Source organism: Perca fluviatilis, chromosome 21, assembly GCF_010015445.1.
Source record: "Perca fluviatilis chromosome 21, GENO_Pfluv_1.0, whole genome shotgun sequence".
Lineage (NCBI taxonomy): Eukaryota > Metazoa > Chordata > Actinopteri > Perciformes > Percidae > Perca > Perca fluviatilis.
In genome coordinates, this window is record NC_053132.1 from 2,672,461 (window position 1) to 2,689,960 (window position 17,500).

Below are 17,500 nucleotides of genomic sequence, written 5' to 3' on the forward strand. Positions count from 1 at the left end.
CACACACACATGCAGAAGATTACTAATAAAAATATTAGGGTGTAAATCCTCCATCACAACAGCAATGCTCCAAGGTCCAAACGCGCCTGGCTTTTAAAGGGAATGGGAGATGATCTCTGATTGGTTGATGAATGGGAGATGATCTCTGATTGGTTGATGAATGGGAGATGATCTCTGATTGGTTGATTGCATGTTATCCCCAAAACACACCTCTGATTAATGAAGACACTAAGGACAACCCTTTAGGACCAGGCGCCCGGCACACAGAGACCCTTTTTACCGCCAACAAACTAGTAAAAGTGGATTCGTACACGCCCTAAACACACCTGCACCAGGCGCTCCACGCTGTGCGCTCAGATCGTTAAAATAGAGCCCATCTTGTTCTTCATCTGCACTCAGCCCATTCAGCCTCCTTTTTCTTATGCTAAACAGCTATTCTGTACAATACATTTCTGTATTTATTGTTTATTTCTCATTCATGTTAAATGTTTGTTTGTGTATATATGCACCATTCACCAAGGAAAATTCCACGTAGGTGTAACTCACTGTGGCAACAAACTAGGGATATGAGGAAAATATGCGACACGATATTACTCGCGATAAATCATCAGATGTTAAAGTGTTCTCAGTAGAGCTGCTCCCTCTTACTCGATTAGTGGACTAATCGGTGGTTCTGGTCTTAGTCCACTTAGATCTCTGTACTCCATTAGTCATGTCTGATGCTGTTTTCATGCTGAATGACTTATTTCCAAGAAACGTACGAGCTCATCTCTGGTAAACACCAGAATTAAAGTGGTGCTTTTAGCATGACTCTTTGCGGAGAAACTCAGATTTACAGATCTGTCGATTAAATCAACTAATAGATTAGTCGGTACAATTGAATGAGTGTTAGTCGACTAAGAATTTCTATAATCGAGCACAGCCCTAGTTCTCAGTTCTGCTGCTTCCAGTATTCTGCTAAAATACAACCAACTGCTTGTTGAGTTTAAAACTAATGAAAGGAAATCGTCTTTAACTTTTAACACTGAACTGAATATAAAAAGCTCGGAAAATGAGACTTAAACTTCCACACAGAAAAGGCGATAAAAATTCTAATTGCCAAAAACAACTCTGAAAAAAATAGGTACGAAAACATCAAAAAGTGACCAAAAAACTTCTGAAATAATGAGAAAAAGTCCCCCAAAAACTAAAAAGTAAGCAAAAAAGCAACAAAAAAACCCCAGAAAAACATGAAAACAAAAACGTCAAAATGTCCAAAAGATTGGCGAAGAAAAAAAAACTGATATTAAGTTTTTTCCCTCTTAAAAAGCGACAACAATTGTCAGAAAAAAACTCAGAAAAAGAGACTACAACTTCAGCACAAAAACTGTAAGAATTGCCAAAAACAAATATCGCGAAAATGTAAAAAAGTTACCAACAAACCTGTGAAATAATTGCCCCCAAAAAAATGGAAAAAAGGCGAGAAAAATGTTTAAAAAATGCCCCAAAAACTCTGAAAAAAGCAACAACAAAAAATGCAAAAAATAACTCCAAAAAATGACGACAGAAATGTCAAAGTGTCCAAAAAAGCCTCTGAACTAATTGCCAAAAAATATCGAGAAAGGCGACAAAAAAAGTAAAAAAAAAGGTGAACTGAAAAAAGCAACAAAAACGGGAAAACAAATTAGTTTTTGTCCCCTTAAAAAGGGCCAAAAACAAATGAAAGGAAATCATTTCCACCTTTTTTTTACTGAACAAACTGAACATTTAATTGAATATAAAAGGCAGCACTAAGAAAACATTTTAAAGTGCAGTTTTCTACTAATAAAAAGTGTCTTTGTGATATGATGCACTGGTTCATACTGCGGTGATGATTAAATCTGATATATTCTGCAGCCCTCCAATAAAAACCCTTTTTTCTGATTCTGATCGTTTCAGCCGCCTTTACCAGCCGCCACGAAAGACAGCCGCTCCTCGTCCTCCTCTTCCTCGGGCCTTTCGTCGTCCGCCTCCTCCTCTTCCTCAGAGGACGAAGATCACACCAAGAAGGTGAAGCCCGGCCCGCGCGTCCTCCCCGTGCCGCAGAAGAGGCCGCAGATCGTGCTCGCCAAACCCGATCCTCCCTGCAAGAAGAAGCGCGGGAGGAAGCCGCTGCACCCGGACCTGCGGGCGCTACGGCAGGCCAAGAGCGGACCACCACCGCTGCCAACTCTTCCTCCTTCCCCTCCTCCCCCTCCTCCTCCTCCTCCTCCTCCTCCTCCTCCTCCACGCCACCACCAGGTACGGCTGCTCGATTACGGTAAAGAATATTATCGCGATTATTTCGGTATCAATATTGAAAAACACGATTACTCCTCACATCCTAAGGAAAGCTCATTGTGGGACTGGCTCTAGTGACTAAGGTCTATATAAAGAGACTTCAGATACAGTATTAGGGGACCACTAAGGTCTATATAAAAGAGACTTCAGATACAGTATTAGGGGACCACTAAGGCCTATATAAAGAGACTTCAGATACAGTATTAGGGGACCACTAAGGCCTATATAAAGAGACTTCAGATACAGTATTAGGGGACCACTAAGGCCTATATAAAGAGACTTCAGATACAGTATTAGGGGACCACTAAGGTCTATATAAAGAGACTTCAGATACAGTATTAGGGGACCACTAAGGCCTATATAAAGAGACTTCAGATACAGTATTAGGGGACCACTAAGGCCTATATAAAGAGACTTCAGATACAGTGTTATTGGGACCACTAAGGTCTATATAAAAGAGACTTCAGATACAGTATTAGGGGACCACTAAGGCCTATATAAAGAGACTTCAGATACAGTATTAGGGGACCACTAAGGTCTATATAAAAGAGACTTCAGATACAGTATTAGGGGACCACTAAGGTCTATAAAGAGACTTCAGATACAGTATTAGGGGACCACTAAGGTCTATATAAAGAGACTTCAGATACAGTATTAGGGGACCACTAAGGTCTATATAAAAGAGACTTCAGATACAATATTAGGGACCACTAAGGTCTATATAAAAGAGACTTCAGATACAGTATTAGGGGACCACTAAGGTCTATATAAAAGAGACTTCAGATACAGTATTAGGGGACCACTAAGGTCTATATAAAAGAGACTTCAGATACAGTATTAGAGGACCACTAAGGTCTATATAAAAGAGACTTCAGATACAGTATTAGGGGACCACTAAGGTCTATATAAAAGAGACTTCAGATACAGTATTAGGGGACCACTAAGGTCTATATAAAAGAGACTTCAGATACAGTATTAGGAGACCACTAAGGTCTATATAAAAGAGACTTCAGATACAGTATTAGGGGACCACTAAGGCCTATATAAAAGAGACTTCAGATACAGTATTAGGAGACCACTAAGGTCTATATAAAAGAGACTTCAGATACAGTATTAGGGGACCACTAAGGACTATATAAAAGAGACTTCAGATACAGTATTAGGGGACCACTAAGGTCTATATAAAAGAGACTTCAGATACAGTATTAGGGGACCACTAAGGTCTATATAAAGAGACTTCAGATACAGTATTAGGGGACCACTAAGGTCTATATAAAGAGACTTCAGATACAGTATTAGGGGACCACTAAGGTCTATATAAAGAGACTTCAGATACAGTATTAGGGGACCACTAAGGCCTATATAAAGAGACTTCAGATACAGTATTAGGGGACCACTAAGGACTATATAAAAGAGACTTCAGATACAGTATTAGGGGACCACTAAGGTCTATATAAAAGAGACTTCAGATACAGTATTAGGGGACCACTAAGGTCTATATAAAAGCATCCAATGAGCACCATGTCATGGGACCTTTAATACTTTTCCTATTTAAAGTTAATTTTTTCATTCAGAACATTACTGATGGCTGCATTCCACTTAGGAGAGGTCCTGGTATTGGTCATGCTGACTCACTGAAATATCTTACTGGGACACTTGATGGAACTGAGCCATCGTTAAGGTTATCACTGTCAGCTGTGCTTTTCCTGCTATGACAAGTCACACATAACTCTTATGTAGATACCTTCAAGTAAAGTTTAACCGAAAAATAGGAGTTCAGTGTTTCCTTTCCAGTGGGGGCAGGTCTAATCCCACTATTAATGACATTATCTTAATGCAGTCTAACTACTTCAACATGTAAATAATGGACCTAAAATACAAAAACGTGGGCGAGGGCGTTGAGCAATCGCTATCGAATCAACAACAGGTGAAAAATACAAACTCACCAAAAAATCACCAGCTAACTTAATTTAAATTTGCAAGACCTGGCTTAAATGAAGTGACAACAGAAGTTATTATACGACTTACAGTTCTCAAGGACGCACACACACACCATCTCACCTGGCTTATCATCTGGACAGCAGCTCCTTTTCAGCATCTCAGTGACCGCACTATTCTCCGACATGCACTCTGACAACGCAGCCCTGTTTCTGATACCGTGGGGGGCAACATAGAACATAGAAACATAGAAATAGAACATAGAAAATAGAACATAGAAATAGAACATAGAACATAGAAACATAGAAATAGAACATAGAAAATAGAACATAGAAATAGAACATAGAAAATAGAACATAGAAATAGAACATGGACAGAATCATGAGAATGGGACATAGAACATAGAAATAGAACATAGAAACAGGAAATAGAGACATAGAACATAGAACATGGAACATAGAACATAGAAACATAGAAATAGGAACATGAGAACATAGAAATGGGACATGGAGACATAGGAAACATGAAATGAGACATGAGAACATGGAAACATAGAGACATGGAATGGAACATGGGAACATAGGAAACATAGGAAATGAGACATAGAAGGAAATGGGGCATGGGAAATGGAGACATGAAATGGGAACATAGAAATGAGACATGAGAACATAGAATGGAGACATGGAGACATGGGAATGGAGACATGAGAACAGGAAATGGGACATAGGACATGGAGACATGGGGAGCATGGAGAACATGGGAGAACATGGGGAATGGAGACATGGAGAGCATGGAATGGGACATGGAGACATAGAGAGCATGGGAATGGAGACATGGGGAATGAGACATGGGAGAGCATGGAGACATAGAGCATGGAAATGGAACATGGAGAGCATGGGGAATGGAGACATGGGAACATGGGGAAATGGAGACATGGGAGCATGGGAAATAGGACATGGGAAATACAACATGGGGAAATGGGACATGGAGACATGAAACATGGGGAAGTGGGACATAGAGAAATGGAGACATGGGGAATGGGACCGAGAACTGAGAGCATAGGGAAGGGACATGGGGAGCATGGAAATGGGACATGGAACATGGGAACATGGGAATGGAGACATGGAGACATAGGAATGGAGACATAGAGAGCATGGGGAATGGAGACATAGGGAGCACAGGAATGGAGACATGAAATGGAGACATGGGAAATGGAGACATGAAACATGGAATGGAGACATGGAACATGGGAATGGAGACAGAGCATGGAGACATGGAGACATAGAGAGCATGGGAATGGAGACATAGAACAGAGCATAGGAAATGGAGACATGGGAAACATGAGATGGAGACCATGGGAATGGAGACATGAGAGCATGGAGACATGAAATGGAATAGAGACATGAGGAAATGGAGACATAGAGACATGGAAATGGGACATGAGAACATGGGAATGGAACATGGAATGGAGACATGGAGACATGGGAGACATGGGAATGGGACATGGAGACATGGGGAAGTAGGACATGGAAGACAGGTGAGACATAGGAATGGAGACATGGAGCATGGAACATGGGGAGCATGGGAAATGGAGACATAGAGCATGGAATGGAACATGAAGAGCAGAATGGGACATGAGAACATGGGGATTTGGGGGAAATGGAGACATGGGGAACATGGAAATGGGACATGGAGACATACAAACATGGGAATGGAACATGGGAAACATGGGAAATGGAGACATGGGACAGGGATTTAGGAATGGAACAGAGCATGGGAATGGAACATGGATCATGGGAATGGAGACATGGGACTAGAACATGGGAATGGAGACATAGGATCATAGGAATGGGACATGGAACATGAGAACATAGGAATAGAGCATGGAAATGAGACATAGGAATGGAGACATGGGAGCATGGAATGGAGACATGGGAAACATAGAATGGGACATAGAAATGGGACATGGGATCATAGGAATGGAGACATAGGAATAAGGCATAGGAATGGAGACATGGGGAGAATGGAGACATATGAGCATGGGGAATGGGACATGGGAATGGGACATGAGGAACATGGAGACATGGGAATGGAGACATGAGAGCATGGGAATGGAGACATAATAACATGGGGAGCATGGGGAATGGAGACATGGAACATAGGGAATGGAGACATGGGAGCATGGAAGATCAACATGGAAAGCAAGCTGGGAGTTTACTTGCAGAACGTAATGACCTAAATACTATTTTTCCTCGACACAGCCCCACCACCAGGCGCTCCGACCGTCCCGGGACGATCCTCGGCTCGGTGTGAAGAAACCTCTGCAGCCGGCCAGCTTCACCTACACCGGGCTGAGCCGGGCCTCCAGAGAAGAGGCCGCCTCCGCCTCCAAGACGTCCGCCAGCTCCTTCTCCCCGGCGCCGTCCGGCGGCGCCTCCAAACCCGGGTCCCTCGGCTGCGTGTGGACCAGCCGCTCCATGTCTCCGTCCTCCTCCTCCTACAGCAAAACCAGTTCCCCACAGAGGACCTCTCTGTCCGAAGGGTACGAGTAGAGCTGGGCAATATATCTGTATTATATCGCTGTCGTTTCCTGGTTTTAAAGGCTGTATTACAGTGTGTGTGTGTGTGTGTGTGTGTGTGTGTGTGTGTGTGTGTGTGTGTGTGTGTGTGTGGGTGTGTCTCTGTGTGTTTGTGTGTGTGTGTGGTATGTGTGTGTGTATGTGTGTCTCTTTGTGTGTTGTCCTTCTGTGTGTGTGTGTGTGTGTGTGGGTGTGTATCTCTGTGTGTTTGTGTGTGTGTGTGTGTGTCTCTTTGTGTGTTGTCCTTCTGTGTGTGTGTGTGTGTGGTGTGTCTCTTTGTGTGTTGTCCTTCTGTGTGTGTGTGTGTGTGTGTGTGTATGTGTGTGTGTGTGTGTGTGTGTGTGTGTGTGGTGTGTCTCTTTGTGTGTGTGTGTGTGTGTGTGTGTGTGTGTCTTTGTGTGTGTGGTGTGTGTGTGTGTGTGTGTGTGTGTGTGTGTGTGTGTGTTTTTGTGTTGTCTTCTTGTGTGTGTGTGTGTGTGTGTGTGTATGTGTGTGTGTGTGTGTGTGTGTGTGTGGTGTGTCTCTTTGTGTGTTGTCCTTCTGTGTGTGTCTGTGTGTGGTGTGTCTCTTTGTGTGTTGTCCTTCTGTGTGTGTCTGTGTGTGTGTGTGTGTGTGTGTGTGTGTGTGTGTGTGTGTTGTGGTGTGTCTCTTGTGTGTGTGTGTGTGTGTGTGTGTGTGTGTGTGTCTTTGTGTGTGTGGTGTGTGTGTGTGTGTGTGTGTGTGTGTGTGTGTGTGTGTGTGTGTCTCTTTGTGTGTTGTCCCTTCTGTGTGTGTGGGGTGTGTGTGTGTGTGTGGTATGTGTGTGTGTGTGTGTGTGTGTGGTGTGTCTCTTTGTGTGTTGTCCTTCTTGTGTGTCTGTGTGTAGGTGTGTCTCTTTGTGTGTTGTCCTTCTGTGTGTGTCTGTGTGTGTGTGTGTATGTGTGTGTGTGTGTGTGTGTGGTGTGTCTCTTTGTGTGTGTGTGTGTGTGTGTGTGTGTGTGTGTTTTGTTTGTGTGTGTGTGTGTGTGTGTGTGTGTGTGTGTGTGTGTGTGGTGTGTCTCTTTGTGTGTTGTCCTTCTATTGTGTGTGTGTGTGTGTGGTAGTTGTGTGTGTGTGTGTGTGTGTGTGTGTGTGGTGTGTCTCTTTGTGTGTTGTCCTTCTGTGTGTGTCTGTGTGTGGTGTGTCTCTTTGTGTGTTGTCCTTCTGGTGTGTGTTGTGTGTGTGGTGTGTCTCTTTGTGTGTTGTCCTTCTGTGTGTGTGTGTGTGTGTCTGTGTGTGTGTGTGTGTGGTATGTGTGTGTGTGTGTGTGTCTCTTTGTGTGTTGTCCTTCTGTGTGTGTGTGTCTGTGTGTGTGTGTGTGTGTCTTTGTGTGTGTGGTATGTGTGTGTGTCTCTTTGTGTGTTGTCCTTCTGTGTCTTTCTGTGTGTGTGTGTGTGTGTGTGTGTGTGTGTGTGTGTGTGTGTCTTTGTGTGTGTGTGTGTGTGTGTGTGTGTGTGTGTGTGTGTGTGTGTGTGTGTGTCTTTCTGTGTGTGTGTGTGTGTCTTTCTGTGTGTGTGTGTGTGTGTGTGTGTGTGTGTGTGTGTGTGTCTTTCTGTGTGTGTGTGTGTGTGTGTGTGTGTGTGTGTGTGTGTGTGTGTGTGTGTGTGTGTGTGTGTCCACCGTCCCCACAGAGGACCTCTCTGTCCGAAGGGTACAACTAGAGCTGGGCAATATATATTATATCAATGTCGTGATATGAGACTAGAAATCGTCTTAGATTTTGGATATTGTAATATCATAATATGACATAAGTGTATTTTCCTGGTTTTAAAGGCTGCATTACAGTAAAGTGATGTACTCTTCTGAACTTACCAGACTGTTGTAACTGTTCTATTATTTATGTATGTATGTATATTCACCTTTACCCACTTAGTCATTATATCCTCATTACTGATGATTATTGATCTAAACTCTCATTGTGTAAAGATGTTGTGAAAGCACCGATAGTCAACGCTACAATATCGTTTATATATATATATGTATCGATATCGAGGTATTTGGTCAAAAACTTGGTGATATCTGATTGTCTCCGTAGCCCCAGGTACAAGGCGTCCGGTTCGGGGTCTCTGGGCTCGCACGGCAGCTTCGTGGGCGGCCAGGCGGCCGCGCAGCGTTCCCCGCTGAGCCAGAGGAGGCAGGATGGCGCCGCGTCGGCTCCACACAGGCACCAGAACCTCGCCAAAGCAGCGCCGCCGCCGCACGGCGCGCCTCGAGACCGAGCCAATCAGAACCAGGCGCTCAACCTGCGAGCGCTCAACCTGCAGAGCGTGGGCAAGGCCCCCGGCGCCAGCAGCCTAGCAGTGAGAGTGGGCACATTGTGTTTTTATGTTCTATGTTATGGTTAGTGTGTGTCTGTGTGTGTGTGTGTGTGTGTGTGTGTGTGTGTGTGTGTGTCTTTGTGTCTCTGTGTGTGTGTCTGTGTGTGTGTCTCTGTGTGTGTGTGTGTCTCTGTGTATGTGTGTCTCTGTGTATTTGTGTGTCTTTGTGTCTCTGTGTGTGTGTCTGTGTGTGTGTGTCTCTGTGTATGTGTGTCTCTGTGTATTTGTGTCTCTGTGTTTGTGTGTCTTTGTGTCTCTGTGTGTGTGTCTGTGTGTGTGTGTCTCTGTGTATGTGTGTCTCTGTGTATTTGTGTGTCTCTGTGTGTCTTTGTGTCTCTGTGTGTGTGTCTGTTTGTGTCTCTGTGTCTCTGTGTGTGTGTTTGTGTGTGTGTGTTTGTGTGTGCGTGTGTGTCTGTCTCTGTGTGTGTGTGTCTCTGTGTGTGTGTCTCTGTGTGTGTCTGTCTGTCTGTGTGTGTGTCTGTGTCTCTGTGTGTGTCTTTGTGTGTGCGTGTTTGTGTGTGTGTGTGTGTGTGTGTGTCTTTGTGTCTGTGTGTTTGTGTGTTTGTGTGTGTGTCTTTCTGTGTGTCTCTGTGTGCGTCTGTGTCTGTGTGTGTGTGTCTCTGTGTATGTGTGTCTCTGTGTATTTGTGTGTCTCTGTGTGTCTTTGTGTCTCTGTGTGTGTGTGCGTGTTTGTGTGTGCGTGTGTGTCTTTGTGTGTGTGTGTTTGTGTGTGTGTGTCTGTCTCTGTGTGTGTCTGTCTGTCTGTGTGTGTGTGTCTGTGTCTGTCTGTGTCTCTGTGTCTTTGTGTGTGTGTGTTTGTGTGTGTGTCTTTGTGTCTGTGTGTTTGTGTGTGTGTCTTTCTGTGTGTCTTTGTGTCTCTGTGTGTGTGTCTGTTTGTGTCTCTGTGTGTGTCTCTGTGTGTGTCTCTGTGTGTGTCTGTCTGTCTGTGTATTTGTGTGCCTCTGTGTGTCTTTGTGTCTCTGTGTGTCTGTCTGTGTCTCTGTGTGTGTGTGTGTGTGTGTGTGTGTGTTTTGTTGTGTGTTGTTGTCTTGCTGTGTGTGTGTGTGTGTGTGTGTGTGTGTGTGTGTGTGTGTGTGTGTGTGTGTGTGTGTGTTTGCAATGAACGTGCTGTGAGATAAGTTTTATATATGTCTTATAATGATGCACCTTACTAGAGTGGCTCTACAATCTCATTGTACTTAAATACAATGACTGACAAGGCATTCATTCATTCATTCTTTCATTCTTTCATTCCTTCATTCATTCATTCTTTCATTCATTCTGTCATTCATTCATTCTTTCATTCATTCATTCATTCTGTCATTCATTCATTCTTTCCTTCATTCTTTCTTTCATTAATTCTTTCTTTCATTCATTCTTTCTTTCCTTCTTTCTTTCTTTCATTCCTTCATTCATTCATTCTTTCATTCATTCTTTCATTCATTCTGTCATTCATTCATTCTTTCATTCTTTCATTCATTCATTCTTTCATTCATTCATTCTTTCATTCTTTCATTCATTCTTTCATTCATTCTGTCATTCATTCATTCATTCTTTCCTTCATTCTTTCTTTCATTAATTCTTTCTTTCATTCATTCTTTCTTTCCTTCTTTCTTTCTTTCATTAATTCCTTCATTCATTCTTTCTTTCATTCATTCCTTCATTCATTCATTCATTCATTCTTTCATTCATTCTTTCTTTCCTTCTTTCTTTCTTTCATTAATTCTTCATTCATTCTTTCTTTCATTCATTCCTTCATTCATTCATTCATTCATTCATTCTTTCATTCATTCTTTCTTTCCTTCTTTCTTTCTTTCATTAATTCATTCCTTCATTCTTTCTTTCATTCATTCTTTCATTCATTCATTACTTCTTCATTCTCTTTTTCTATCCTTTCATTATTCCTTCTTTCATTCATTTCCCATTATCCTTTTCCCATTCTTTCCTTTATTTTAACTCACTTCTTTCATTCATTTCATTCTTCTTTTTTCATTCTTTTTTCTTCTTCTTTTTTATTTTCCACTTCTTTCATTCATTCCTTCTTTCATTCATTCTTTCTTTCATTCCTTCTTTCCTTCATTCATTCCTTCTTTCATTCTTTCATTCATTCTTTCTTTCATTCATTCATTCATTCATTCTTTCATTAATTCATTCATTCTTTCATTCATTCTTTCTTTCTTTCATTCATTCATAAATTCATTCATTCTTTCATTCATTCTTTCATTCATTCATTCTTTCTTTCATTCCTTCTTTCATTCATTCATTCCTTCTTTCATTCTTTCATTCATTCTTTCTTTCATTCATTCATTCATTCATTCCTTCTTTCATTCATTCATTCCTTCCTTCCTTCTTTCCTTCAGGGAAACAGTGCGGGAGCGGCACCGAGGTCGAGCCTGAGGAGCGGCAGCGTCGTTGTAAAAGGAGGAGACTCAAAGAGCGCCAAAGAGACGCGAACGCCCGGCGGCGGCGGCCACCAGCGCCCTGGCCTGGCAGCGGGCGGCAGCGCCGAGCTCGGGAGGCTACGGGACGACAGGGGGAAGGAGAGGCCCGCCGACGCCAAGAAAACGATGGCGGGGAGCGGCTCCGGCGGGCGCCACGAGGACAGGAAACGCCACGCGCTCGCCTCTCAGAACCGCAGCCTGAACGAGCTCAGCACGGGCGACTCGGACGAGACGAGCAGCAGCGAATCGGAGCGCGACGACGACGACGTCTCGCCGTTTCCAAACAACAACAGCAGCAGCAGCAGCGGCGGCGGCGGCGCGGCAGACCTAGCCTCGGAAACGGCGGCGGCACCGAGTCCGACGCGGAGACGGACTGGCGGCCGGCGCGCAGCCTCCTGGAGCACGTGTCCGTCACAGACGTCACGGCGAACTTCATCACGGTGACGGTGAAGGAGTCGCCGACCAGCGTCGGGTTCTTCAACTCGAGGAACCACTGAAAGGCTTCCTGCTGCTTCGGACCCAGTCAGTCTGCTGTCTGACCACACGATGTCCACACAGCACAGGCCACCTTCTCATTCAGCGTTTCCTTGTTATTGTCATGACTATTTACATTGTAGATTCTCACTGAAGGCATCAAAACTATAAATGAACACATATGGAATTATGTACTTAACAAAAAAAGTGTGAAATAACTGAAAACATGTCTTATATTTTAGATTCTTCAAAGTAGCCACCCTTTGCTTTTTTTATTAATAAAAGGGAAAAACTTCCACTAATGAACCCTGACAAAGCACACCTGTGAAGGTAAAACCATTTCAGGTGACTACCTCATGAAGCTCATTGAGAGAACACCAAGGGTTTGCAGAGTTATCAAAAAAAGCAAAGGCCGTACTTTGAAGAATCTAAAATATAAGACATGTTTTCAGTTATTTCACACTTTTTTGTTAAGTACATAATTCCATATGTGTTCATTCATAGTTTTGATGCCTTCAGTGAGAATCTACAATGTAAACAGTCATGAAAATAAAAAGGAAACACATTGAATGAGAAGGTGTGTCCAAACTTTTGGCCTGTACTGTACAGTTTCTGTGGGGTTTTCGGCAATCCAGTCATGTTTAGGGTTGGGTATCGTTTTTTTGTTGTTTTTTTTCGATACCGGTGCTAAAGCGTTACTTTTAAAAAACGGTGCCGGTGCCTGAACCGATACTTTTTTAAGAAAGTTTTAAAAAAAAAAGCCTCTTTCCGACTAAGTAGTTCCATGAACCGTACCACCCCTAGTAGGAACTGACTAGGGCTGCTCGATTATGGAAAAAAAATTATTTAATTATTATTATTATTATTACGATTATTTCGGTCAATATTGAAATCACGATAATTTGACACGATTACTCGTTGACTTCTGGAAAGATCTTGCAATTATTGAACTTAAAAAAAAACAGTGGAAAAAGTTAAATAAATAACCATACCATAATTTCACATACATCTGTGAAATTTGCCACTATAATTTTCCTATTTTAAACTTTAATTTTGTTCATTCAGAACACACGAGAGAAAATAAGAGTTTACTTTGCAAAACGTAATGATGCTAAATAATAGTTTTTCTCGATTACTCTGTTTTTGTGATCGTTGGGAGCCGAAATCATGATCACGATTACATTTTGATTAATTGCACAGCCCTAGAACTGACCTTTTGTTATGATAACACAGCCATCTAACCACCAGTATGTGGGACAGGGGAAAGGGGAAAGACCCTGCCCTGAAGTAGGAGCTGAAAGAGTTACAGGAAGTGAGGTCAGAGGAACTTAATAATCCCCAAATTGGTCCAGTTGGAACAGGAGAAATAAAGGGCAACGTTATGTTCTAGGAACTGCAAAAATCCCTCCGCTCGGAAAGGGACTATTCATGCAAAGTGGGAAAGTTTTTGTATAATTTGGACGTTTCTTTTGTAAAATTGGTACTTTTTTTGTACAATTGGGACTTTTTTAAAGAAAATTTTGACTTTTTTGAAAATTGGGACTTTTCTTTTTTAAATTTTGACTTTTTCAAAAATCCCTCCGGTCGGAAAGAGGCTAAAAAAAACAAAAATAAGGGAACTAAACAACAGTCGGCGACATTAAAGATCGGCTTGTTTATTGCTATGGCCAAAATCAAGTGATTTAATAATAATGTAGTAACTTATTTCACCAGTAAATTGCTGTTGAACGACAAAAACAAGCACCAGATGGGAAAAGGGTATTTTACAATAACTTTGAATGCACCAGTTTCAAGTGAACGCACCGTCAGTGTTGTTTTTTCCGACCAGGGCAGCAGCAGACTGTTGGGAGTCCTCTCCGGTGAAATACAGACACACTTTCCACTGTTTAACGTTAGCTGTCAGAATCCAGCTGCTAGCTAGCGGTAGGCTAACGTTACCTGCTGTCGTGTGTAGCGTTAACTAGCATCACGTGCAGCGATGCTTCTGTTGCCTCTAAGTCCGTTTCTGGAGCATCAGAGAGCAGCGAAATCAGGCACCGAAATTTTGCGTTGCTATTCGGTCCTTGGATACCGGTCGTTAAGGCACCGGTGCCGTATTAGCGCCGCGTCTCGGTACCCAACCCTAGCGATGTTACATACTGTACGTAGTAGAAAGACAACACCACAGTGGAGAGACTGTGCCGCATTTTGGGTCAAAGTATTTGTTGAAACAATGCAGGAACCCTGAAGGTTAGAGCCCGTTTACAGCTGATACTGACTGAAGGAAACGGGAAAGATCTGGAGGATTGTGATCAGATGTGTCGGTCCCTCTGTCCTCCTGCAGTTAGTTAGCATCCTGATAGGTAACCAAGAACTTTGTCTTTAAATACCAGTTAAAGTTATACTGTTTTCCTACACACACAGAGGGACACACACAGAGGGCACACACACACACACACACACACACACACACACACAGAGACACACACAGAGGGACACACACAGAGGGACACACACACACACACACACACACACAGAGACACACACAGAGAGACACACACAGAGGGACACACACACACACACACACACAGAGACACACACAGAGAGACACACACAGAGGGACACACACACACACACACAGAGGGACACACACAGAGAGACACACACAGAGAGACACACACAGAGGGACACACAGACACATGGAGACACACACAGAGACACACAGACACATGGAGACACACACAGAGACACACAGACACATGGAGACACACACACACACACACACAGAGGGACACACACAGAGAGACACACACAGAGGGACACACAGACACATGGAGACACACACAGAGACACACAGACACACAGAGACACACACATAGACACACACACAGACACACACACACACACAGAGGGACACACACACACAGAGGGACACACACACACAGAGGGACACACACACACACAGACACAGAGACACACACACACAGACACACACACACACAGAGACACTCACACACACACACACAGAGGGACACACACACACAGAGAGACACACACACACACACAGAGGGACACACACACACAGAGGGACACACACACACACACAGAGGGACACACACACACAGACACACACATACGTACAGAGACACGCACACACACACACATATGTACAGAGACACACACACACACAGAGAGGGACACACAGAGACACTCACACACACACACACACACACACATTGACACACACTCGCACACATACACCCACACACATACACACACACTGACACACACACACGGTGCTATTCTCTTACATATTCTACAGAGAAAGCTCTGTGTGTAGCCTCACCAGAAATCCTGCTGTGTGTGTGGACTGTTTGGTCTGGTGGACTGTTTGGTCTGGTGGACTGTTTGGTCTGGTGCACTATTTGGTCTGGTGGACTGTTTGGTCTGGTGGACTGTTTGGTCTGGTGGACTGTTTGGTCTGGTGGACTATTTGGTCTGGTGGACTGTTTGGTCTGGTGGACTGTTTGGTCTGGTGGACTGTTTGGTCTAGAGGACTGTTTGGTCTGGTGGACTGTTTGGTCTGGTGGACTGTTTGGTCTAGAGGACTGCTTGGTCTGGTGGACTGTTTGGTCTGGTGGACTGTTTGGTCTAGAGGACTGTTTGGTCTGGTGGACTGTTTGGTCTGGTGGACTGTTTGGTCTGGTGGACTGTTTGGTCTGGTGGACTGTTTGGTCTGGTGGACTGTTTGGTCTGGTGGACTGTTGGGTCTGGTGGACTGTTTGGTCTGGAGGACTGTTGGGTCTGAAGGACTGTTGGGTCTGGTGGACTGTTTGGTCTGGAGGACTGTTGGGTCTGAAGGACTGTTGGGTCTGGTGGACTGTTTGGTCTGGAGGACTGTTGGGTCTGAAGGACTGTTTGGTCTGGTGGACTGTTTGGTCTGGAGGACTGTTTGGTCTGGAGGACTGTTGGGTCTGAAGGACTGTTGGGTCTGGTGGACTGTTTGGTCTGGAGGACTGTTTGGTCTGGAGGACTGGCTGCTCCTCTCTGTCTGCAGACTGTGTTGTATTACGAGGTGTACTGAACAGGCTTTAGGGACTACCAGATGGCTGTAGGACCCCTCAGGTTCCCCCCACTGCCTGGACCAGTAGTCTGAGCAGGACATGCTGTGTGCCTGAGGGACCTCGATCCAAACTGAATATGTGGCTTTCCTCCGAGGCGGCCCCTTTAAACTAAACATCAGCAGAGATGTCCTCCTGGGTTCGGTACATCCTCAACACATTCTCATGAAGCATTCGTATGATATCGTACGCACAACAGTTCCTAGGCTATCCTACGTGTCATTAAGTTAAGGTTGGTTGTTTTAAAAGACTTTAAAATCGTCACCCTTGACCTCAGCGTCGAGGCATAGACCTCTCAGTATATGTGCGCCTGCTCTACCCGCTGAGCCATCCCGGCTACAAGTTTAAGGGGTTTTTAACTTTTAAAATGACTTAATCATTTCCACTTCAGTCTCTCTGACTGGAGCTTTCTGTTACTGCCGAAATCTCAACATTTCATTCTGTTTCTATTTTGTAAGTTAGAAATAGAAACATGAGACAGTTTCTGCCTCTCAACTCCTGAACTCCTGAACCGGTTCGTATGATATCGTACTAAATTAGGCGGCCGTCATGTGACAGCTAAGTTAAGGGTCTTTACAGTTAAATTTAGCCGAGAATAGGTGACTGTGAGCCAATACCAGAGCACCGTGAGATAATGGTCCTTTCAGAGGTTGTTACAGATAAGTTTAGCCGACAACAAGTGACAACAGTTATGTTTAGACACAAAAACTACTAGTTAAGATAAGAAAGAATATCCCCTTAAGTAGTTACTCCCAGTACATGAACACCTGTTTCCTGGGTGAAAGTCTTGTGTTTTCTCCTTAACTTCTTCCAGGACATGAACACCTGTTTCCTGGGTGAAAGTCTTGTGTTTTCTCCTTAACTTCTTCCAGGACATGAACACCTGTTTCCTGGGTGAAAGTCTTGTGTTTTCTCCTTAACTTCTTCAGGACATGAACACCTGTTTCCTGGGTGAAAGTCTTGTGTTTTCTCCTTAACTTCTTCAGGACATGAACACCTGTTTCCTGGGGGAAAGTCTTGTGTTTTCTCCTTAACTTCTCCAGCGTGCTGCAGACAGTAATAAATACGTGGAACACTATGACAGCGATATATGTCCGAGTGCTTGGTGAGAATGCGTTGAAAGTATAATTCCTTCTGGGTTTCTGTCATCGTCTTTCTTTGGACCAAAGCTGTTATATGAATGTCTGTTCTTTAATTTGTATTATTGACAGTATTCCTTGCACTACGCACAGTATAAATGTAAGCTGACATTCCATTATCACTTATATTTACCAATTTTTATACCATTTTAATAACATTTGCCATCACAGTGTCTTTTGGAGTTGAATTATGTG

The 17,500-nt window shown here is 43.5% G+C and overlaps 1 pseudogene; it reads left to right on the forward strand.

The window, feature by feature from the left end:
* Window positions 1-12,222, forward strand: part of LOC120551584 — a 24,180-nt pseudogene extending 11,958 nt beyond the window's left edge.
* The last annotated feature ends 5,278 nt before the right edge of the window (window positions 12,223-17,500 follow it).